Genomic DNA, 26,205 nt, shown 5'->3' on the forward strand with positions numbered 1-26,205 from the left:
GTTTTTTTATCCCAGTTTTACTTATGCAGAGTTTGCATGTCTGTCACCATCAGCCTGTACTTGATTGAATCAGAAGTCATGGTGACAGTGAAGTTGAACAAAATGCCCTGCTCACAATTCAGTTTTATGTGAGTGGATACATGTTTGGGAGCCATTGGTGCATGAACAGCATTCAGCAGATCCTGGTGATCCAGATATTTCCAGGCATTAGGAGAGTTAAGTAGGTAGCCTGAAAGTATATGTCTGTGAAGAGAGGCAAAGCATTCTGTACGGTTTCCTGAGTTGGTGGTGCTGCTGAAGGTGGGGAGGCTGAGGTCCTCTGGTCTGGCACAGTGATAATGTCCGATCTCAGGAGGTGCCATGTGATCTGGAGCTTGGAATAGAAACTGAAGGCCAGCTATTGCAGAAAGCAATGAACAGAATAATAGAAGCAGGAAAGGGAGGAGGGGGTACTATTATTTTTCATTTGACGTAGCAAATTTCTTCTTGTCTTGAGGTATCCCAGGACCTTTTGAACTTTAACAAGAAGGTTTGTTGCTAAAGTCATTATTTATAGACACTGGTATTTTTTCTGAAGGGCTGTATGCTTTAGTGTAATGCACAGAACCACTCAATGCTTCATGGCTAGAGATTTCCTTTTCAGTTACATTTTGCTCCCCCAGTCAGCTGGTTGCATCAGGCCTGTGTTGATATTTCATGTTATGTAGAGAAATAATTTGATGTGCTAATGTGGCCAGTCAGAGAGTAAAGCTGAAGACCACCTTACTACACTTGAATGTAAAGTTTCCTGAAAGATGACAAAAGCAGAGTTATTTGTGCTTAGTAAAACATTTTATTGAGCTTAGTTGGGGAGGGACCTGGAGAGACACCTGTAATGGGCTGCTGTTACCCCTTCATAGTAAGGTCTGATATGGAGAATTATAGTAGCAAGTACCACATTAAAATTGCATGGTTAGTAGCTGCAGGATTTGAGCTAGAATGAAGCCTGTGATAGTAGCGTGAGAGACATAATGGGAAGTCAGTGAATGTAACTTCCTCATACTGATTGCTGAATTCCATTTGGCCGAGTAAGCAAGTTTGAAAATAGCATTTAGCAGAATGTGTTTATGCTAACAGATTACATGGCAATGTCTCTAGCAGCTGTGCTGCTTGATATTTCTTAGTGTTTCTGAAAGTCACGTTTCAGCATTTTTAATGCATACAAGGAGTTTCCTGCTCTGTGAATGTGGCTTTCTGCAGTGGAGATTACGTGACTTTAGGTTTCAGGTGTTTTGGACAAGGATTTGGTGGATCAAACTGGAACCACAGTGCATGTTGCATAATGTAATGTAGCTTAGTGGTGAAGCTGAGATTTTCATTTTTATTTTCCATTTAAACAAAGTTTTGGAGACTACTCCCTCTGCTGACCTTCATATTTCTGGTATAGTAAGCTTTGCTTTTTCTTCGTCTTGAGTGTCCACTGTTAAGGATGAGATGTAGATAGCAGCGAACCAATGAGCATCACAGTTTGGGTTTTCTTGATACAAGATGTGTATGTTAATATCATTGCAGGAAAGACATATACTTCCACAAGTGTACCTTACTAGAGTGCATTTGCAAGCATTGATCTATCCCCTAAATGCTGCTCATTTAGTATAGACTTCAACCTCTACTATGGCTAAATAAGGCATGGGAAAATTTCAAACAGTTCACTTGAGAAAGGAGAGCTAACCTCCAAATAGTAAACCTATCCATTTAACTCTTTGGTACCTGGGCTTCTTACGAAACCCAGATCATAGCGGTTCCAGCGAGGAGTAATTTCCCTTGTGTCATCACACAGAATTCTTTATTTCTTGAAACTGTCATAGCTGGAGTCCTAGGTACATTTCTGCTTAGCATAACTTTTCATATGCATTCATCCAGAGACCCCTTGAGCCTCCATTTCATTCACGTCGGTCTGGAGTTACAATTCTGTCTCCTTCTGGCTTTCAGTTTGGCTGTCTGGTATTGTACAGCTGTATGGGCCCTTTATTCCATTTTTTTGCTCGTTTTTTTCTCCCACCTTTCATCATTTTATTGGCCTGGCTTCCCAGTACCTGTTTACGCTGCTAACCTCACTCCCAGACTTAATCTGGGTTTGTTGGAGCCAGTCATGGAGTTAAGCATCCAGTGGCTTAGAATGTCTGTACTTCCGTCCAGTGTGTGGGTGGGGTTACATTAGACCTACCCATTTTCAATCCCCCTTCCCATCTTCAGTGGAGATGTGCTGCATTTTGTCCCACCACCACAGCAGCTCAGCCATATCTCCTCCCTTAAACCCCTCTTTAGGCACTCTTGCCTTGTGCCGACCCTAGCCTCCAATCAAGGTGGTCACTGTAAGCACTAATGGGTCTACCTTCCTCCCTGGGATGGGCACACTCATCCTTCCCTGTTGCTCCATCATTCGATAGAACCTGGGTCGCCTGGGCTGTAGTCAGGGCTTTTATGCCTCTGTGCCACCAGAGCAGCTATGGGCCCTTTATTCCTGGATCCCAAGCTTGCCTTTTCAGAGTAGTTCAGTGAAGCAGCAGGTAATTGTAAACCCAGGGATTCTGCTCATTCCCCATGTTTTGACAGCTGTTGATTTTTCCTCACCACTGTCTCACATCTGTACAATTGTAGGCTTGGACTGATATCCTGGCATCAGTGCAGTACCCATACAAACAAGCATGCAGGCACATTGATGTGTGCCCTTACACATCATCTCAACTGTAACCTTAAAGTGACTGCCTAACATCTTTGTTCATACCCTACAGTTATTTTCATTGTAAGTTTTTATCCTGATGACAGTCATTGTTGAAGTTATTTTCATTTTTAACTGTCTGTTGTCCCCCCCCCCCCCCCCACACACACTCATAGTGCTGTTACCTTTTTTTAAAGTGAACTTACTTTTCTTTCACTACAGTATTGCAAAAAATGTAGCTGTTGCGATGTGACCTTGACACTATTCAAGGAAGAACTCAGAACTGTAAAGAAAAAGTTACATTTTATTTTATTTTTTTTGCTTTCCACAGATGTATTTGTGTTTGTACATTATTGATTTGTATTTATATTACTTTATTGTCATTGTAGGATATGTAATTACTTTTTATGCCATTGGCCTAGGGTCACGTCTGAAAGGTTGTGTACTAGTCCACAACTTGCTTAACAAATGAAATGCGAACAGGATTTCAGCCAGCCTCTTTTAGGCTACAGTTGGACAGTGACATTTCATGTTATACCTTCCTAGACAAAGGTGCTTTAGTCAGTCCTTCCCAGCAAACAGAACTTACTCTCACAACACAGTGATCTCTGCCATTAGTCTTAGTTTGGTGAGTGTAGTTTTATGATGTCAACTTTAATGAATGCAGTTTGCTAAATGAATCACTGCTTTTAAGTCAAGTGACAGCAGCCTTTTTAACTACTCATTACACTGAATAGCTAGAAGCCAAAGACTTGCAATGAGTAAGAGCTTTTCCATTTTTAGGTATGTTATGTTCACAGAAGTGCTTTCAGAAGCTGGCAGAAGTGTGGAATGTTATGCCAGTCAGCACTGTTGTACAGGTGGAAGAGACAGGCTTGGGTACATGATGAGGATCTCTATTGAGTCATCTGCAGCAGGTAACTGTACATCACATGCAGTACCGACTGATGCTATAGTGTCTGATCATGATTAAGTGGCACAGGTATGGTGTTACAGTCTCACCCCATATATGGTGTAGGAGAATAGCATGCTACTTGTGTTCTCTTATTTATTGATTGATTGGGAGAGGTGCAGTGCAGTGTCAGCTTTGATTTTAACGAGATTTGTTTTGTTTTCTTTACATCAGTTTTGCTCTGCTTTCACCTATGTATCATGACAAGTTTTTTATCTTTTGAGTTTAAAATTGGTGATCAGGTGACCTTCTGTGAACTATGGCGTGTTTTGAGAGTACACCTTGGCGGAAAGAGACTGAGGACCAATAGAGTATAGCAATGCACAATTTGAAGCAGTTTACTGGCTTCAATAGTTGATAGACTTCAGATGAGGAAAGATAAGGACTGTATTTAGGATGCTTTCACCCTGGCATATTGGTGTGATGACCTACACTTGTACATGTTAGAATTGTGTGTACATTTGAACAGCCCAAATGCTGAGGAGAATATTTAGCAGTTAAACGTAGGGTTTGACCCTGCTTTACTATGTTATTTTTAAAAAAATGTTAGTCATTTTAAACATGATATAAATGCTTCTTAACCACTTGCTGTTCTTCATGGTAGAATCATTAGTCATTGTATAGAAAACTGTTTTCACTGGCATAGGAAAAGATGACCCAGCTATTCAGAAAGCTGCTGCTGTCATTATGACCAGATCTATGCATGCAGACTAGCAGTGGAGGAGGAATTTAGACGTATAATGGAGACTTTCACATAGGTAGGTGAGTGTTTATGTGTGAGAGCATGAGCACACACCACTTTAGATATGATTGGGACATGGACAAAAGTACATAATAGAAAATGGAACTTAATCTTAAAGGACATGTTGTGGGAAATGCTGTCTCCAGGAGCATCACAATCCATGTAAATAGCGGTCTTAAGGGAGGATGGCTTTCCTATATGACTTTGTCATAGAGAATAATTTTTTTAAGAGTCAAGATGAAGTGAATTTGAAGAAAGAGGGAGCACGGTAGATATATTTTAGGCAGTACTTGTAGAGTATGTTTGAATTGTGTTCTTCAATCTTTGTCAGCTGTGATGTTGGTAGGGAGAAAGTCTAAAGGTGTACTATAGAACTGTAGTGGAATTCATGTGGTGGTCCTTCTCTTCCCCTTTAACTCTGTTCCAGGATTGTACATTGAGTTGACAGAGGTAGTTTCTATCCCTCTACTGATGGTGTGCTTTTCACTCAGGATCGTGATTATGAGATTGTCATTAGGAGATGGTGGTTATTCAAATCATTACACAGACAAGTGTGGTGCAAGCTTTTAGTTGAGTGTGTGTGTGTGTGTGTGTGTGTGTGTGTGTGTGTGTGTGTGTGTGTGTGTGTGTGTGTGTGTGTGTGTGTGTGTGTGTGTGTATATATATCATCAGAGATGTGCATATCGGCTCTTTATTGTTTGATGATGTTGTCTTTCGGCTTTTCCCGGTTAGGGGTCGCCACAGCTGAACTCCGGTCCGCTAATGACTGGCAGTAGATTTTGACGAACGCCGAGGTGCCAGCTCGACGTTCAACCTTCAACAAAGGTATGCCTATTTACACAGGTCTTTCGAACGCCCACCCAACCGCGGGGAGGACATGCAGATTCCACACAGAAGGCACTCCCCGCACTCCAGCCAAGAATCGAACGGGAGAACCTATTGTTTATAATGCAGTATTATTTTTTTAATTTGCACAAACTTCGTTTTGCATTTGCACACTTACATAAATTATACAGCATCTTATTTCATTACTATAATTTGCAAGTATAACCGTATATTTCAGAGTTCCGTTGACAAGTTTAGACTACAGCAAGTTCAAGTTAATGATGTGCTTCAGGTATTGCAGATGGATTTTAATATGTATTATTAATGTAACACTGAAAGAAGTAGAATTTGTAATATTTAGAAAAAAAAATGGTGTTCTGCTAAAGGGGAAAACAGGCTGGCTGCAATGTGGACCCAGTATTTTGTGTGTGTGCGTAATATATATATATATATATATATATATATATATATATATATATATATATATATATATATATATATAGATAGATATATATATATATATATATATATATATATATATATATATATATATATATATATATATACATATAGAGAGAGAGAGAGATTATGTAGTATTGCAGTAAAATTCTGTGTTGCAGATGTTTCGGTTTTGAGTAATCCCTTGTTGATTATATTTCGTGATATACCAAAAAACTTCTGGGTGCAGTTCCATTCCACTCACTGACTTATTGCTGTAGTGTAGTATACTGATGTTCTTCTTGTTTCACTGTTGCAGTCATCACATTTGGGTCATCTGCCTGCAGGTAGCCGTCAGTCGGCCTGAATAACAGAGTCTTGGGATTTCTGCGTCTGATTCTGTTGCTTCTTCCATGACTTCAAGATGTCATGGGGATAAAACATGCAGCCGACGCCGTTACGTCCATGTTTCTTGCCATGCAGTGTCCGAAGCAGAAGCAGTTCGCAAGTGTTGGTCGGCTGCCTCCTGAAATTTTAGTTTTTCGAGTTTCAGACCTGAAGTCTTCTAAAAGATAAGTGCTCCATTGGGGATCCTTTTTTTTTGATCTAACTGATGTCAGAAAAAGTTAATTGTCTTGCCAGTGGAAAGCAAATACCTCACAGAGATTTTCATTCTTACTGCGTCATCTGTTTAGGCCTAGACCATAATGTTCCTCGCTGTTGGTTTTGTGCCTTGTTCAATGCCCAAACTATTCGTCGTCAGGCTATTTTTGTTGCTAAATTCTTTCGCTTTCATTCTCCTTATTCCAATATAGCTTCGATAAATAATCCGACTACCGATCTTCTGAAAAAACATAAGGATAAAGACAGAGACTGACCACATAATCTGGTACTCAGTGAGGTGCCTTTGCAGCCCCTGATACCCACTTCTACAGATTTGCAGGCCTCTGCTGAGACCCTTTCGGAGTCCGGTATGCCACAAGTTGCTTCTTTGCCAATGGAACCTGTGGATTTCTGTACCTTGGATGGGTCTGGAGCTGCTGTGCAGACACTGGCTTTTGAGGGTGTATTCCAACCTTTTGATGTTCGTATTAAACAGACATCTTCGTTTTTGACTAAAACTACCGAGTTTCCCAGGCCCAGAGTTCACACTTCGCCTAGAAAACAGTCGACCAAAGTGCATGCTTAAGCTCCCATGCCACGGAAACGAATGCTTAGAATGGCTGAAGACCTTATAACTTTAATTAGGGGAAGCCAGCCTTCCCCCTCATTAAGACAAAGGATTGATTTTCCTTCTGATTCTACAGACCGTGAGCCTGATGACTCTGATCCCCCTGATTACCAGGACATTCCCTTACCTACCTATGAGAATTCAGATGCAGAGGATTCCATCCCTTTTGCCTCCCCTCCAGAGGACTTTTCTTTTGGTGAAACCTTGCATACCTTAACAGAACATTTCTGCTGGGAATGCCAGGATTACCCACAGTCCAAAAAGAGACTCAGAGAATTTTTAAACTAGCCTCAGCACAGGCCTCTAGCTATACACCCTGTTCTGGAGATTGTAGATGATGTCTTCTTGGAATCCAGCCTTACCCCTGATACCCTGCCTCCAGCAGCCAGGGAACTTGACACCTGACTCCCACAAGTTTCTCTTTTAGAATCCTACTGCGGATCCAGACACTATTTCCCAGGGACCTAAAGGCATTAAAGCCACAATAACCAAAAGCCCTACCCCTTCGGACAGGGACTCTAGGGCTTTAGACAGATTGGGTCAGAAGATATACACCTCTGCTACTCTTGCCATCATAGCTTTAAATTGCCAGTTTCATATGTTAAAGTATCAGCAACATATTATGGAGCTAATTAAACAGAGAATGATGTTAGTTTTGATGCCTTAGAAGCATCTTGCAGGGCTGCTGTTACTGGGTCTGTTCTTAGAAGGCGTGCTTGGCTTAAGGAACATATCTTGCCAGATTATGTCAAAGCAAAATTACTAGATGCACCACTAAATCAAGAACGCCTGTTTGGCAATAAAACAGAAGTCATCCTCAAAAAGATGGAGGAAAAAGCTAATTCTATGCCAACTGTTAAGCATTTCCTACAGTTACAGCCACCTAGATTCAGTAGGGATTGGCCTTCTAAAAAGTGGACCTTTACAGTTCCTCCCAGATCTTCAGTCCTAGCCCAAGGGCAGCATACCACCATGATTACAGTCTCATGGTATGCACAGATCTAAGCAATGGAGTGCTCCCACCTCTAAAACAGGGAGTAGTAAGCCAACATCCTATGGTAAAATCTCACAATGACTTATCCTTAATTCTTCCAAAGCTTGCCCAAGAACTTGCACCCTTAGGAGGAAAACTTGCCCTATATGCAAAAAACTGGGAGTACATCACCCCCAGGACAGATGGGTCTTGAACATTGTATCCCAGGAATACAGATTTTACTTCCATTCACTGCCAGCCCCAAGCGCTTGGCCAGACCTCCCCCAGACCAGTGGGCAGAGGCCCAAAAGCAAGTACTTTCTCTTCTCAGTATCAAGGCTGTTCGACCTGTCCCAGCAGAGCATAGGGGAGAAGGTTTTTACTCCAGACTGTTTCTGGTACCAGAAAAGAAAACTCTTGGCACCCTGCCCTGGATCTGTCTATTCTCAACACCTTTCTGGTGGTTCCAAGGTTCAAGATGCTTACTCGCCAACAGCTGCTTCTTGTACTAGCCAAGGACTCCTGGCTAGCCACCCTAGACTTAAAAAGAAGCTTATCTGTACATCCCCATAAGGGAATCTTGCAGTAAATACCTACATTTCAGAGCAGGCTCTATGCATCATCAGTTCTCTGCACTTCCCTTTGGCATAAAATGCCTAGCTCCAGCCATTGCATATTGCAGGCAGAGAAAAATTAAAATTTACACATACTTGCACGATTGCCTGATTCAGGTAGACAGTCCGGAATTACTACTCCAGCACCTGACGTTTGTAAAGAGACTTCTAACTTCACTGGGGTACACCATCAACAAAAATAAATCACATCAGGTACCTAGCCAACAGTTTGTATTCCTGGGAGCAAGCTTGAACACAACTTCCCAGATGACATTTTCATTCCAGAAAAACAAATGTATTTGACAAATTACTTCAATCTACTGGCCACCAAAACCCAGCTATCTGCAAGAAAAGTACTGCAAGCCCAAGGGTTCATGGCCTCTTGCACTCTGCTAATTCCATATGCAAGACTGCATATGAGGAAACTTCAATGGTACTTAAAAAGTCTCTGGTGTCAACTTTCTCAGGACCTGGAAACAGTGATTCCTATCATTCCTTGCCTAAGGGCAGAGTTTCTTTGGTGAGCAGAGGCCTGCTACCACAACAAAGGACTCCCTTTCACTATACCCCCTGCTACCCAAACCCTAACAGACGCATCAGACTATGCAAGGGGGCTCACATGGCAGGACAAAGGTATTCAAGGCAGATGGAGCCCAAAGCAAATGCACCTGCATATCAGTCAAAAAGAAATGTTAGCTGTACAGAATGCTCTGACAGCCTTCAAACACCTTATTCTTCCATGGCAACTATTGATAAAGACAGACAATACCACAGTTTTGTGGTACATAAACAAGCAAGGGGGAACTCATTCCTACCCACTCTGCAGGTTAACTATGGCTCTGTGAGACCCAGCCTTGAGCAACCAAGTGCACTTGCAAACTCAATTCCTACCAAGCAAACTAAATTCACTGGCAGACGACTTAAGCAGAAATCTAATGGACCCGCACAAGTGGAAACTGGAACCCAAATCATTCAAGCTGTTGATCCACAGGTGAGGGCACCAGAGGTGGACCACTTCGCTTCGCCTCAGAACTTTCAATTGAGCAAATATTGCACCAGAACTCCCCACAGCCAAGCATGGACAGTGCATGCTCCGTCCTTTACATGGGAAAACCTCTCAATCTATGCCTCCCCCTCCCCTCCTCTTGAAGGTTCAACTAAAGATCAAACAGGACAAGCCAAGGACAATCCTGACTGCACCAGACTGGCCACCCCAACACTAGTACCCACCTTTGTGCAGTCTGACAGTACTGCCACCTTGGCACCTGATTCAGACCACCTCCCTGCTGTTCCAGCAGGAGGGCCACATTTTGCATACTCAGTTGCAAACCCCGAACCTAGCAGCCTGGTTCATCCCGTGAACCCTCAGTAAACAGGTGCTGGATGTCATCCTTGAGGCAAAAGGCCTAATACTAGAAAATCCTATTCAGAAAAGTGGAAAAGATACTGTTCTTGGAGCCAGTCTCAAGAAATGGACACACATGTGCCCAGCTTACCTCATATACTAGACTACTTAACAGAAATGTTCCACAAAGGCCTATCCTTCTCTTCAATTAAGATTCATGCCTCTGCCATCTAAGCTCATAATACTGAGCAACCCCCCTTCTCTCATCCTAAGTGTGACACCCATGCCCTGGCCCCGCAATCAAGGAGCCTCAATCCTCACCACTAACACCAGAGAGGGCGTCTCGTATATGAGGAAAGGATAACAAATACACACAGTAAAGTGCAATTTCCCTTAAGAGCACACAGAGATCACAGTTAGTCTGGGACTGGTTGCTCCCTTGCTCTCCAGGTCCCCAATAAGACTCCCCACTGGCACAACTATAGGGTCCAAATCTCAGCCTAGCTGGCAAACTAACCTCCAGTATCCTCTCTGTCCAGCCAGTGCTTCATGTCCCTGCCCAAGTAACTGACACACACACACTTTGAGATAAATATTTATACAACTTCACAGACACTCCTGGGAAAGGCTGACAGTTTCTCCAGCTGTGCCCCTATGCTCAGACTATACGGTAGTAATTTCTACCACCACCAGCTAATAATTATCAGCTACCCAAAGGCCCTTAAAAGGGTGCCCAATTATTACTGTGCAATATTATTATCCAGTGGTAGTGTAACTTTAGCAATCAAGGCTTATTGGAAGGGCTTAGTACAGCATCAGAGAAGTATGTAAGAGTGGTACAGGATATGTACAAGGGTAGTGTGACATTGGTGAGGACTGCGGTGGGAGTGACAGATACGTTTAAGGTGGAGGTGGGATTACATCAAGGATCAGCTCTGTGCCCTTTCTTATTTGCAGTGGTGATGGACAGGTTGACAGATGAGATTAGACAGGAGGCCCTGTGGACTATGATGTTTGCAGATGACCTTGTGATATGTAGTGAGAGTAGGGACCATGTTGAGGAGACCCTGGAGAGGTGGAGATATGCTTTAGAGAGGAGAGGAATGAAGGTCAGCAGGGCTAAAACAGAATATATATGTGTGTAAATGAGAGGGAGGGTAGAGGAATGGTGAGGATGCAGGGAGTAGAGTTGGTAAAGGTGGATGAGTTTATGTACTTGGGATCAACAGTTCAGAGTAATGGTGAATGTGGAAGAGAGGTGAAGAGGAGAGTACAGGCAGGGTGGAATAGGTGGAGAAGAGTGTCAGGAGTGATTTGTGACAGACTGGTACCAGTAAGAGTGAAAGGGAAGGTCTACAAGAGGGTAGTTAGACCAGGTATGTTATATGGGTTGGAGACGGTAGCATTGACAAAAAGGCAGGAGTCATAGCTGGATGTGGCAGAGTTAAAGATGTTAAGATTTGCACTGGGTGTGACTAGGATGGACAGGATTAGGAATCAGTATATTAGAGGGTCAGCTCAGGTTGGACAGTTTGGAGACAAAGCAAGAGAGGCGAGATTGCATTGGTTTGGACATGTGCTGAGGAGGGATGTTGGGTATATTGGGAAAAGGATGCTAAGGATGGAGTTGCCAGGTAAGAGGAAAAGAGGAAGGCCTAAGATGAGGTTTATGGATGTGGTGAGAGAGGACATGCAGGCGGTTGGTGTGAAATAGCATGATGCAGAGGACAGGAAGAAATGGAAACAGATGATCCGCTGTGGCGACCCCTAACGGGAACAGCCGAAAGAAGATGATGAGTACAGGCTCACTTATAAGCATACAATTTACTGTAGAGTTAATTTATCTTTACATAAACCAGTCACAGTTGAAAAGGGTTTAAAAATATTTAATAATAAATATTAAAAACACAAGACATTAATACTACACCACAATGCTATTCAAGAGTTCAGAGATCACACAGAAACTTAAAATAATTCGGTAGTACAGTTCTGACATAACAGAAAAACAGTCTAATCTTTTCTAATTCCTAGCTATTGCTACAAGAAAACATACTTCTAAAGTAACTTACACATATAGAGCATAGGCAGTGCTGAGTTGGATGTCCAAGATCAAAATGCTTACAGTTTCTCTCTGAGCAATAGTTTTTAAAATCACTAACAAACATTTCTGCTGGGCCCTCCCAGATTACATCATTTCTAGCACTTAGGTTTCCCAGTATACAAATTACATAATTTTGACAGCCTGGGGTTCCCAGGCCAACAGGCTACAATATTTATCAAGCTAACACCTGCTCAGGAAGCTACAACAATAAAAGACATTTCATATGTACACTCTAGTAATTATTCCTTAAGTTAAAACAATAGAAAGAATGTGCTAGCCCAGACAGGCTGGCTCCGAGATCTACAGGTCAAAGGATAGATTTGAAATAATTTTAACTTCAAAAGAAAGATTTGAAATGCTTGACTTAATTTTCCTTACAGCAGATGGCAGTGTTGCTACAATCTTGAAGTTCCACATTTTACAGTATTTTCTTTCATTTAAGAAACAAGCCTGTGTTTTACATTTATATTTACAAATGCCAGAATTATTTATCAAATTCTATTTGGCTAGGCTGGCAGCCTTCACCCATCTCTACCAGTTTTCCTGGAGAACTCAAGCTAGCTTTTCCAGTGATCCTTGACAAACGCTGCTTGAGATGGTTAGGTCTGTCTGAGTGTACCTCACCCCATTCCCTGTCTTGAGAGCCCATCTGCATTGCTAATCTCACTGCGGTGCTGCACTGACATATATGCTTGCAACCCCAGGCTCCATCTTAGAAACTTGGCATTTTGCTGAGTGTCTCTGTTTAACCATGTTAGAGGGTTGTGATCTGTCATTACAGTGAATTTTCTTCCATACAGATAAGGCTGAAGTTTCTGCAGTGCCCGCACTATGGCTAGACATTCCTTTTCTGCAGCCGCATAGCATTCCTTCCTGGGTTGGAGCCTACGACTGAGATAAACCACTGGGTGCTCTTCTCCCTCTGAAGAAATCTGGCTAAGTACAGCTCCCACCCCATGGTTCAAAGCATCCATTTACACAACAAATTCTTTGCTGTAATCTGGACTGACCAATATACGGGGTCCTCTCAATGCTTCCTTAAGCTTTTGGAATGCCTGCTCTCATGCTGGGGTCCACACTAACATATCTGGCCTGTTTTTCCTTGTCAGGTCTGTGAGGGGAGCAGCTATGGTACTATAATTGGGGACGAACTTTCTGTAGTACCCTGCTGTCCCTAAGAATGCCCTCACCTGCTTTTTAGTAACAGGTGCAGGTCACGCCTGAATGGCTTCCACTTTGGCAGTTTCTGGCCTTATCTTACCGCTCCCCACTCTGTCGTAGGTAGGAAACCTCTGCCATATCCACCTGACATTTGCTCGGCTTAATGGTCAACCCTGCCCTCTGTAGTCTGCCCAGCACCTCCTTGACATGCTGAAGGTGCTCTGGCCAGGAATGGCTTGTAGATGGCAATATCATCTTGATAAGCAAGGGCAAACCCTCCAGCTCCTACTAGGATATGATCTACCAGCCTCTGGAAAGTTACTGAGGCATTCTTCATCCCAAAGGGCATCTTTGTGAACTCATACAAGCCAGGAGGAGTCACAAAGGCTGACTTCTCTCTAGCAGTGGGAGTCAAGAGCACCTGCCAGTATCCCTTGGTAAGATCAGTGGTTGTAAGATACTTATCCCCACCCAACTGCTCTAGGTCCTCATCTGTCCTAGGCATGGGGTAAGCATTGGATGCTGTGAGACTATTTAATTTCATGTAGTCCACACAGAACCTGGTGCTGCCATCCTTCTTTGGCACCAGCACCACTGGGGAGGCCCAGGTACTGTTGGACTCTTGAATCACCCCTTGTTCCAACATCTCCTGTACCTCTTCCCTCAGAGTCTGTGTGACTCTATCAGGCACCTTACAAGGGGCCTGCCTAATAGGCATTTGGGGTCCTGTATTTACCTGGTGCTGCACCAGGTGGGTGCACCCTGGTTTCCCAGTGAACATGTCCCCAAATTCCTGCAACACTGCTCGGATTTCCCGAACCTGGGTAGGAGATAGCTGCTGGGACATTGCTACCCTTTCCACCAAGGTGTCAGTCCGGGCCTCACTGAGGAGATCAGTCACAAGATCTCCCTCAGACTCCTCCTGCAACCCACTGCAAATGCTCAGCACAAGGGCCTCCTTATCATGGTAAGGTTCCATCATGTTAATATGGTACAGTTTGTGCCCCTGCCATCTGCCTAGCACTTCCACCATGTAGTTAACATCACTTACCTTTCTTACCACCTTGTAGGGACCCTCCCAAACTGCTTGCAGCTTGTTCTGTCTGACAGGAATGAGAACCATTACTTGTTGCCCCACAGCATACTCTCTAGCTCGAGCATTCCTCTCATACCACACCTTCTTCTGTTGTTGGGCTTCTGCCATGTTCTCCTGGGCCAAGCCCATGAGTTCCCTGAGCCTTGTCCTGAGGTTTAGGACATATGCCACAGTAGACTCCTTGTAAGACTCGCACTCACCTTCCCACTCATCTCAAATTAAATCTAGAGGTCCCCTCACCCTATGCCCATACAGCAACTCAAGAAGTGAAAAACCTGTAGATTCCTGGGGAACCTCTCTGTAAGCAAAACAGATGCGGCAAATATTTGTCCCACTCCCTCTTAAACTGATTTGCAAATGCCCGTAGCATGGACATGATTGTAGAGTTTAACCTCTCAACAAGACCATTAGTCTGGGGTATTAGGGGGTGGTCTTCATGTGCTTCATCCTACAGGACTTCCACAGACAAGCCAGCAGGTCTGACATGAAATCCGGCACCTCTGTCAGACAGTATTTCTTTTGGGAAACCCACCCTGCTGAAAATCTCTAACAAAGTATTTGTCACCTTCTCTGCCTCAATGGAGGACAAAAGCCACTGCCTCAGGTATCATGTAGCATAATCTACTACCACTAGGATGTACTTTTTCCCTGTGGAACTTGGGGTACTCAGAGGACCCCCAGTATCCATAGCTACCCTCTGAAGTGGCTCCTCACTCACAGGCAAAGGCATCAAAGGAGCTCTCACCTTGTCTCCTGCCTTGCCTACCTTTTGGTACTGCTTATAAGTCCTGCAGTACCCTGTTACATCTCTGGAAATTCCAGGCCAATCGAAGTTCTGCATAATACGCCTCTTTGTACGTTTTATGCCCATATGACCTGCAAAGGGAATATCATGGGCTATGGCTAGAAGTGCCAGACGGTAGGCTCTAAGCACTACCAACTGCTGTACTCTCTCACCTTCTAGCCCTCCCTCAGGGGTCCACTCTGTATAGTAACCCTTTGTCCCAGTATACAGATTCCCCCTTCCCTTGAGAATCAGGTGCCTCCCTAGCTACCTGCCTCAGGCCTTGCAATGTAGGGTGTGAGAGCTGAGCCTGTCTCAACTCTCTCCTTGTAACCCTTCCCAGCTCCCCTTCCACAGGAAGTCTGGCATCCTCTGACAGTGGTGCCTCACTGTCAGCCTGGGTACTACTACTCACCTCTGCTTTTGCAGTCACTCTGTCCAAGGGAACATCAGTACCCACAAGCAGCTGTGGCTCCTCTTCAGTCTCACTGCTACAGCGTAGCTCACTCCCCGAAGTAACCACCTTACCAGTCCTGGCTGCAAGTATGCAGTCTGTGTGGGTGTCCTCCAGGCTACCAGATCCACATGCTTGTCTCCTAGCCTGACCGCGTGTAACTGCATAAGCACATGGTACTGCCTCATCCAAATCTTTCCCTCTCAGGACATCTGCAGAATTGTAGTTTAGTACCCCTGTTGTCTCAAGACAACCTACTATTGGCATTTTGTCTTTCCCACTTACTGGCTCCCTCACCTTTGGTTCCCCACCTTGCCTCTGTGGACACCTGTATGCCACGTGGCCCCACTGGTTGCATTCAAAACATTTAACCCTAGTTCCTGGGCGTGTACTTGGACTAGTGGCTTCTCCTGCTACTGGCAGATTCTGTTGGGGCAGTCTGTGCTGCCCACCATGGGTTCCTTTAGACCCATGAGCAGTACTGGGGGTCCCCTTCCTGTGTAGGGCTGCCTTGCTTGCTAGGTATAGGTCTCCCTTCTTCCTCTACTCATCTGAAGTAGCACATTGTCTATCAGCTAACCAGATACTCATGTCCTTAGGCAAAGTGCTAAGGGCTTGTTCCCTCATCAAAAGGTCTGCCAGCCCTTCAAAAGTGGTGACCTGACATCCACTCACCCAGCTATGAAAATAAGTGCTCAGTTCCGCAACATATTCACACACACACTTGCCTTGCGTCTATGCTCACAAAACTTTTTTTCTTATACATTTCAGGTGTTACCTTAAAACATTCTAAAAGATTTTTTTTACAGCAATATAATCAAAACAGACAGCGTCAGGCATTTTTGACAAGGAACCGTACCCAGAGCCTTTGGTCAACACTATACTGTTTGCATACCCTCTCAAACATATGAATGAAACTATCAAAATTATCCCCTTCTTTAAATTGTGGAAGAAATTTACTGACCTTTTGTGCTTCTGGGGACCAGTTACTCCATTCCCCATTACCTCCATGACTCTGGTGAAGTCAGCATTTCCCTCTCATGCCTCCTCTGATGCTCCTTTTCTTCGGCTTCTATCTCCAAATGCCTGGCCTCCAACTCAAGTCTCTTTAGCTCCAGCTGGATTTTTAATTCCACTGCGGAAAAGTTGAGCTGTCCATTCTCCGAGGATATTGCATCACCACCGCCAGTCTGATTGTCATCCTGGATTCTGTTTTCTGATGCAGCTGTAACCAAGGCTGCAATCAGGCTTGCCTTAGTCAGGTTTCTGTACACCAGTCCCCTAGCCTGGCACATCTCCACCAGCTGGCTCCTTGTCAGCTTTCCATACTCTGCTGACATGTTGCCTGCTCATCCTAACTAACTAAGCTAACAAAAGAAATAAAGCAATTGTGATCTGAACTTTTGAGTATTCACTGCGTGGCTGCTTTAGAATACAAAACACCTTCAGAGATCACTGTACATAAGCTGCAAGATTCACTCTATCCACACCACTACAAGCCAATTAGTATTTGCCAGCTAATTAATATGTGATGTGGATATTCCACTAATGTCCACCAGTTAGTATGTGTAGTGGATCCCACCACTGCAAACCAATTAATATGTGAGGTGGCTATCCCAACCACTGCCACCAATTAATATGTGACTCCCTTGCCCTGGCCCAGCAATCAAGGAGCCTCAATCCTCACCACTAACACCATATGAGGAAAGGATAACAAATACACACAGTAAAGTGCAATTTCCCTTAAGAGCACACAGAGATCACAGTCAGTCTGTGGCTGGTTGCTCCCTTGCTCTCCAGGTCCCCAATAAGACTCCCCACTGACACAGCTATAGGGCCCAGATCTCAGCATAGCTGGCAAGCTAACCTCCAGTACCCTCTCTGTCCAACCAGTGCTTTGTGTCCCTGCCCAAGTAGCTGACACACACACACACACACACACACACACACACACACACACACACTTTGAGATAAGTATTTATACAACTTCACAGACACTCCTGGGAAAGGCTGACACAGGTTCTCCAACTGTTCCCCTATGCCCAGACTATACGGTAGTAATTCCTACCACCAACAACTAATAATTATCAGCTACCCTGAGGCCCTTAAAGGGGTGTCCAATTATTATTGTGCAATATTATTATCCAATAGTAGTGTAACTTAAGCAATCAAGGCTTATTGGAAGTGCTTAGTACAGGATCACTTATAAGCATGCAGTGTACTCTAGAGCTTAATTTATCTCTGCATAAACCAGCCACAGTTGAAAAGGGTTTAAAAATATTTAATAATAAATACTAAAAAGACAAGACACTACTACTACACCACAATGTACAGTTCTGACATAACAGAAAACACTTAGTCTAATCTTTTCTAATTCCTAGCTATTTCTACAAGAAAACATACTTCTAAAGTAAATTATGCATCTAGAGCATAGGCAGTGCTGAGTTGGATGTCCAAGATCAAAATGCTTAGTCTGTCTCTGAGCAATAGTTTTTAAAATCACAAATGAACATTTCTGCTGGGCCCTCCCAGATTACATCATTTCTGGCACTTAGGTTTCCCAGTATACACATTACATCATTTTTACACATAGCCTGGGGTTCCCAGACCAACAGACTACATTATTTAGCAAGCTAACACCTGCTCAGGAAGCTACAACAGTAAGACATTTCACATGTACACCCTTGTAATTATTCCTTAAGTTAAAACAATAGAAAGAATGTGCTAGCCCAGACAGGCTGACTCCGAGCTCTACAGATCAAAGGATAGATTTGAAATAATTTTAACTTCAAAAGAAAGATTTGAAATGCTTGACTTAGTTTTCCTTATAGCAGATGGCAATGTTGCTACAATCTTGAAGTTCCACATTTTACAGTATTTCTTTTCATTTAAGAAACAAGCCTGTATTTTACATTTATATTTATAAATGCCAGAATTATGCATCAAATTCCATTTGGCTAGGCTGGCAACCTTCACCCATCTCGAACAGTCTTCACACACAGGTCAAACAGTTCTTGAGAGAAGCCAAAAATTTAAGACCCCCCAGGAGAGCTCCCACTCCAGCCTAGGACCTTAACTTTGTATTGGAAAAACTCACGCTTCCACCCTTTGAGCTGCTGCTTCTGCAGAATTAAAATTCCTCTCCTGGAAAGCAGCTTTACTTCTAGCCATCACCTCAGCAAGAAGTGTGTCTGAATTGCAGGCCCTTATGGCTGTTGAACCCTTCATTATCTTCCATGCGGACAGGGTTCCCGCAGGACTAACCCATCAGTTATGCCAAAGGTGGTATCTAGTGTGGCTTTAAACCAATCCATGCATTTGCCAACCTTTTTCCCTAATCCTCAGAATACAGGGGAAAGGATCCTACACTCCTTGGATGTGCACAGGTAGCTTAGGTTCTATCTGGACAGGACTAAACCTTTCTGAAAATCTGACCAGCTGCCTAGTCAGTTTTGCTACAGGGTCAGAGGGCAAACCATTTCTACATGGGATAGCACACTGCATCCATTTCTGCTGCAAACATCATGGGAAACCTGCCCCACAGGGGATCAGAACATATTCCACTAGGGCTATGTCAACTTCTACAGCATTTCTCAGGGGAGTCCCTGCCAGGGACATACTGGAAACTGCAGCCTGGACCTCTGTAAACACCTTCACCACGCATTACCACATACCTATCTTTTCTAAATCCAGAGCTGGATTTGCTACAGTAGTCTTACAGGGCCTGTTTGCCAGCCCTAATGCTTCTTGACTGCCTCCACCCATCCTCTGCTTTGGGAATCAACCCAAATGTGATGACTGCAACAGTGAAAAACGAAGAACATAGAACAGTTGTGTACACTTAACATAAATTTAGATGTTCGAATGTATTCACTGTTGCAGTCCTGGTTATCCTCCCTCCAACCCCCTGACTTCTTTTTACTTCTTCCCATCCTTTTTGTTTGGCATACCTTATATAATTGGTATTTGCTATAATTGGTATTTGCTTTTTGCTGGGGATGTTCCACACCGTGTAATTGCTTCCTATTTAGGGGGCTTCTGACATCTGGGGCAAGAAAAACTGATGTAATGGTGTCGGCTGCATGTTTTATACCCATGACGTCATGGAAGAGGTGACAGCATCGGACGTAGAAATCCCAAGACTCTGGTATTCAGGCCAACTGAGGGCTTCCTGCAGGCAAATAACCCAAATGTGATGACTGCAACAGTGAATACACTAGAACATCTACATTTATGGTAAGTGTACACAAATGTACTTTTATTGTTGGCATAATAAAAAAAAAAGGTTCTTTCTTACTCTCAAGGTAAACTTTGCAGCTGTGCTTTATGCAAGTGTTTCTAGTCCCTACCCAACTTTTTCTTATTTAAGGTACTATAATTCATGATTCATGAGGGCTGAGTTATTGGTCACAAAAGAGCTTCACAAAAAAATTTTAAGTTTAATTTATACAAAGTGGAAAAATGAAAAAAGGCATAGGGCAAGTGCCTTTGAGAAATATAACCTTTGGAGTGTTTGGTACCATATATTTGCTCAGCTGTTATCCTTTTTTTAGTTTTTCTTACCACTGGCTTCGACCTTTGCTTTGTCACTTACAGATTAACTCTCAAAGAAGTCCTGCTTCCTTTCATCCACCTTTTCTGTCACACTGTTTATTAATGATGGATAACTCTTCAATGTTTTCAAACTACCCAGATCTTTTACCTTAGTATAGCTATTAGTCTCCTAACTAAACATAGATATATCTGAATTTTAACATTGTTTTGCGTTGATGCCTTAAAATCAAATGTGCAATCTTTTGGCAGTGCTTGTCCTGCTCTGAGCTGATATTTACCCCATTCTTAATTCATCCAGTCTACAGATTCCTTCTGTGTGTCCATAATGGCTACTTACTCATAGAGTAAACAGTCTGAATACTCTTGTAAACCAGAAAATCGTGACCACTGATATATTCAGTAAGAGTTACGATGAATGTGTGTATACCACAAACAGATTTATGCATAGTTTTTGTACTGCTTACTTGCATGATCATGTGTGTAACCTGCTGTCCTTCTTCCTCAGGTAGTATAGACTTTGATTTCCCTCCATCTTTCAGGCTCTCTGCTTTGATCCTTCACAGCTGGTTGCCTCCTTTTGCCCTCTTATACATAGTCCCAGATGGACCAGGATGTTATCTTAATACCAGGGTGTGGATGACCTGGTGATACAGCTGCTTTTGAGGGTAAAGTGGGTATATGAGTTTAAGTAGCAATATGAGTGGATACTGGCATCAAAGAGGTGGCGAAATGGTACTTGATTTGACTGCCACCATTTGCAAGAAGCTCTTTACTCATCTCTGTTGGCTTGCATTTCTGTGCTGCTGTTGTGATTGCCCTGACAGTCTGGGAAACATTTGGAAGTTTTCTCCTTGGCTGTGCTGTTCAGGTGACCTTGGCAGGTCACACATTGTGAACTACAGTGTGCATGGTAATATGAGACACCTCCTGTATTACTTGCAGCCTGCAAGTCCTCGATTGACCCAGGGGGTTTCGAGACTGTCCCAGTAGTCAGGCAGATAGTGATATGTGGCCATAGCTGTACATTTCTTAGTTTTTCTTCTGAGTCTGGACAGCAGTGTCAGTCACATATTGCATCTTGGAGGTAGAGATCTCCCATTTCCTCACACCTGATTCATTGTCGCTTCTCTTTGGTCTGCTGTTCAGTATAATCTTTAAAAAACATAGTCAGAAGTGTAGCACACCACAGCTGTAGCAGTGCCAACAGAGAAGGTATTGCACTATAAGTGCACAGGCCTACATCATGTATGTATCGTTGGTGACACATGGTGAAAAGCTATCCCACATGTATGTAGCACACATGCCAGCAGAGATGCAGTATGGTTGTCATAGCCACACCCACATGTTTAGTGTGCCTCGTGGCCCACTTGTTGCATGTTGAAATATTTAAGTTGAAGACTTGTCTTTAAACACTTCACAATTGTACCACAAGTAGCAGATGGCCATGTGTTTGAACAATACAAGGTAAGTCTTGTACACAGAGGCTGGTCTATGCCACTGGTGCAATGTAGGTCACAGTGCCCAAATTTGCAGCTGAAAAATCCATTGTGCATTTGAACTTTCTGTATATGTTACTACTGAGCCCTTGTCGTTAGGCATGAGCATACACAGCACACTGATGAACACATCCCACTACTGTTAGCACACTGCATAAGTGGTTTTAAATGCAGATGTGCTTTGTGCCAGTGCACTGTGCAATAGATGAGTAAGAGACAGATGCACCAACCATGGGAGCTGACTCGTGTATTGTTGGCGTGAGAGCACAGGTGTACATTGACAGGCAGTGCACATTAACAAAAGCATTTGAGAAGCAGGTGAATCCTGCTTGACTTGCCACTCTCAGCATGTGTAAATATGTGTAAAGTAGTACTTGTGAACTAGAGGCAGTGAGATCTTTCCTGTTAGGCGTGATTTGGCTCATGCCCACTCAGATTTTTATGGCTCATGCCCGCTCAGATTTTTACTATATATTTTTACCCCCCCCCTTTTTTTTATTAAAATTGTGCCCGAGATTCTTTGCAACACATGCTGATGCAATATGCATTAAAATGAATGAGAAAAGTAGCTTACATTAAAACTGGGAAGAACATTTGCCATTAAATGTATTTTTCCAGCTGCCCAGAGTTGCTCAGATTTTAACAGCTGTATGAGTATTATTGAAATTTTTTAAACATAATTATTAAATCATGTTTTAGACAAGACAACCCATAAATTTTTCATACAGTATAAAAATACATTTTGTTTAACAATTACCATTCATTCTAACATTACATAAATTGTTCAATCCCTGCCTTTTTATAAACCTCGCTTGCCTTCCTGAACGTTATTCTGCATGTGTTTTTCTCATAAATTCCAATCTGATGTCAGTTTTCATTTATCCTTGACCTTTGGGACACAGTTCCGATCCTTAGAACTGGCTTGACCGTTACACAGCTAGTGTATGCCAGAAAACCTCGAGCTAACTCTATCTACAATACCCCTCTCCAGATTGCCTCAGATCTCGTTTGCCACTCTTGTCATAAGACGCATAAGCCAGGTTCTCTCGCAAGCTTAGTAAAAATTTCATAGTTTTTTTTGTATTTTCTCTCTACAATGTTTGTTTACTTCATTTACATGTATTCTATTTTTGAGATTCCATCTACCCACTTTGCTTTTTCCTAATTTATCCCTCTTCCTAACACTTCTGTGTTCTCTTCTATCATTGCTGGTAGTTCTTTCTTTCTCAGCTAGTTCCTTTCTCACTTTCTTTCTATGAGTGTGTGTGCTGTCTTTATCTTGCAGTAGTCTTTCCCTACCAATGTTTGTAGTATTTTCATTCTCCCTACCCTTGTTTGGGTAGTTTAGGCCTACCATTGTTGGTAGCTTTTCTTTTTCTTCTGTGTGTGTGTGTGTGTGTGTGTGTGTGTGTGTGTGTGTGTGTGTGTGTGTGTGTGTGAGACTCCTGTTTGTTAGTTTTTTTCGTACCATAGTCAACATGGCAGATAAATCTAAAGGGACTACAGGCTTTAAACAATGCCAGAGTTGTGGAAGGAAGATGCCCAACTCTGATGAGCAGTTCTTCTTGTGTGTACTGCTTTGGCCTGGCACATATTCTGCAAGACTACACGATTTGTCAAGCATTCAGTCAACGCACCCTAGTGAAAAGGAAAAACAAAATCCTAAAAGGTCTAATTAAGTCCTCTTTTGAGGGGGCTCTGTCCAAGTCCGACACATCCTCACCCTCTAAACCTGAACTTGGGCATAAGAGGAATCACTCTGTGCCAGCATCCCTTTGGCTGTGGCACCCTAAAAGCACAAACCTTCGGCTCTCACTGCTCCAGCGGAACCAAAGACTAAAAAACATATGTAACGGACTTTCTTGGTACCGTCTGCTACAGATATCTTGGCACTGCAGATCTCAGTGCCGGTCACCTCTGTACCGACATCTTTGGCTCCCCATCTGTACCGGTCCCACCTGTAACGCTTACAGAAGTTTTGGAACCCATACCATCCTCTGTGCCTAAAATGAATATAACTGATGTACCCAGTTCAAGGTGTTTGCTTTTTATTGACCCCTTTGTGGGATAGCTCCCATGTCCACTGTTAGACCAGTATCTCCCTTTTTCATTTTCTTTCGACTCCTCCAGGAGTCTGAAGTCGATGTTGAGGTTGATGGATCAGCTCCTAGTGGCTAGGGGTCTTTCAATCTCTTCCCAAGCCCCCTCTCCCAGGACTCCACCAAATCTTCCTCCTCTGAGAGCCTAAAGTTTATGACTCCGATTCCTCTGGTTCCAGCTGTTTTGGTGCCGACAGCATTTATCCCTTTGGCTCCAGGATCTGCCTTTACTTCCTCGGTTCCATCGGAACTGATGGACTCCTGGGGTTGTGGCCCCACTGCTGGGTCCGAGATTCTCCGATTAGCTCCAGTTTTTTTCCAGGATCCCCCTCGACTCTTTGGAGCCTAGGACGACATGGGCTCTTCCTTGGCTCCTGCTTTGGGGGTAGGTTTCTCAGAGCGGGGTGTGACCTTGATTCTGAGGTTGCCCTTCTCGGTTCCAGGTTCCTGTCCCTTTTCAGGGGGACCTGCCTTCCAGGTAATAGAAGGGGCATTGACCTCTGCAGGTTCTCAGCTGGTCCCTTTTGCATTGGAGTTTTATCTCGAGACCCCCTTTTGCCAAGATCTGCCAACTTCCACTCCCAGGCAGTGAGCACCAAAACTGCAGGAAGTCCCTATTTAGGGCCCCTCTTCTTCCAAGTCCTCCTAAGAGATTTCCACTGAGGAGCCAGCCTGGAAAAAGACGTGCAAGAGGAAACACTTAGATTCCCGTGAGGAATCCGTCACAGAAGACACTGACTTCGTTGATGGGGAGGGTTCCCCCCAGTCACCCCCGGAGGATGTCTCATTTGGAGACATCCTAGAAATCCTGAAACAGAGGGGTAACTGGAAGCTCAGACCCTACATCTGATTTATTTGTATGTAATTTGCTTCTTCCCTTGTGTAAAGATCCCTCTTCTAATTCTGGTATCTCCTTTATAATAATCACTGCTTCAGTGATAGTTGGTATAGATTTTGATTTCCATTTTCAGTTTTCAAGTAATTGCATTATTGCAGCTAATAGCATTAAAAATAGGCCAGTCTGTGTTTAGGCAGTTCAGATCCCCATGTTAAAATTAAAACCACCCCCCCAAAAAATTTTTGACAGAGCACTCTGCAAGGAATTCCATCCCATTACATTCCCAAAAAACATGTTCCAAATTACCTGTTTTTGCATAGGTGGCTGCTAGAAAAATTGGAACATTTGGGTTTCGTACCAGGACTGAGGAACTGGAATGCTGCGTAGTGAGTATGCATGATGTATGGTATTCATGCAAATGATTATGATGAGAGGGATGACATTATTGATAAGTAGGGTGACTAGCTGAGTTCTCAAGGGTAAGACAGGGCCCAGTACTCTGTTCTTGTTTCAGAAATAGTGGTGACATACTACTGTTGGAATGCATCAAGTCTCTCTCAAGCCTACAAACCACTCCAGCAGTCCTTTAGGTCAGAGACTAGCATCCTCATCACTAACCTCAGAAAGGCCAATGTTATACTTTTTTTCCACCTTCCAGAAGCAACCACAACTATCATTCCTTACCATAAATGATAGCTATAACAGCAATATTCCATCTGTCAGAATTCAAATACTCCCTTAGCATTACTACTCAACACAGATAAAATTAGTAGAGGTTCAGTAGTTAAAATTATTCTATAGAGTCTGAAACCCACTCTCTCCAACCACTTACATTGCCCTGCCTAAAATGTTATCTTACTAAGTTGGAATGTGGCTTATTACTAGTCTTTCACTCCTAGGGCAGCCGCAGTGGTGCAGCGGTTAGTGTTGCCGCCTCACAGCAAGAGGTTCTCTGGTTCGATCCTTGGCTGGGGTGCCTTCTGTGCGGAGTCTGCATGTCCTCCCTGTGATCGCGTGGGTTTCCTCCGGGTGCTCAGGTTTCCTCCCACATCCCAAAGACATGCTGTAGGTGGATTGGACACTTTAAATTGGCCCTAGGCTTGAGTGCGTGTGTGTGTGCCCCTTCTGTGGAAGGTTGGGTGTCGGGCTGGCAACTCGACACCATAAAACTCCACTGCCAATCATGAGCGGACTGGTGATCCGCTGTGGCGACCCCTAACCGGAAAAAGCTGAAAGAGGAAGAAGACTAGTCTTTCACTTCTCATACAGTAACCATGAGCTTCGGATTGCGGAAAACTGGCAACTCAACACCGTAAAACTCCAGTGTCAATTATGAGTGGACAGGTGATCCGCTGTGGCGACCCCTAACCGGGAAAAGCCAAAAGAGGAAGAAGACGACTAGTCTTTCACTCCTCATACAATAACCATGGGCTTTGGATTGCGGAAGACAAAATTTGCATTGCTTGCACACTGCTGTACCTACCACTGCAAGTTTTTCAAAAAAAAAAAAAAAAAAAAAAAAAAAAAATGGCTACCAGTAACTGAAAGGTCATACTTTCATCTTAGGTACACAGTTGTATAAATTATTAAAGGAAGGTTAGTGCCTTCTGCTGAAGAGAAGACTCCCAGTCCAAGAGCAGTCATAGCCCCTAGGAAATAGACAAGAAAACATATCTGATGTTGTCAGTCTTCACCTAATCCTTGACGGAACTGACATGGCCGTTGATTTCAGCTCACGCCTTCCAAACTCTCGAGCTAGTTTTTACCCATAATGCTCCTCTCTAAATTACCTCAGATCTCA

At 43.4% G+C, this 26,205-nt stretch overlaps 1 protein-coding gene across 9 annotated transcripts in view; it reads left to right on the forward strand.

Moving 5' to 3' along the window:
- LOC122816469 (myosin phosphatase Rho interacting protein) overlaps positions 1-26,205 on the forward strand; it is a 3,136,467-nt gene that overhangs the window by 1,117,855 nt on the left and 1,992,407 nt on the right. The gene's annotated exons all lie outside the window — the stretch shown is intronic.

The sequence above is a fragment of the Protopterus annectens genome, chromosome 12.part0, assembly GCF_019279795.1.
Source record: "Protopterus annectens isolate FY-2018-M chromosome 12.part0, PAN1.0, whole genome shotgun sequence".
In the NCBI taxonomy this organism is placed as follows: Eukaryota; Metazoa; Chordata; order Ceratodontiformes; family Protopteridae; genus Protopterus; species Protopterus annectens.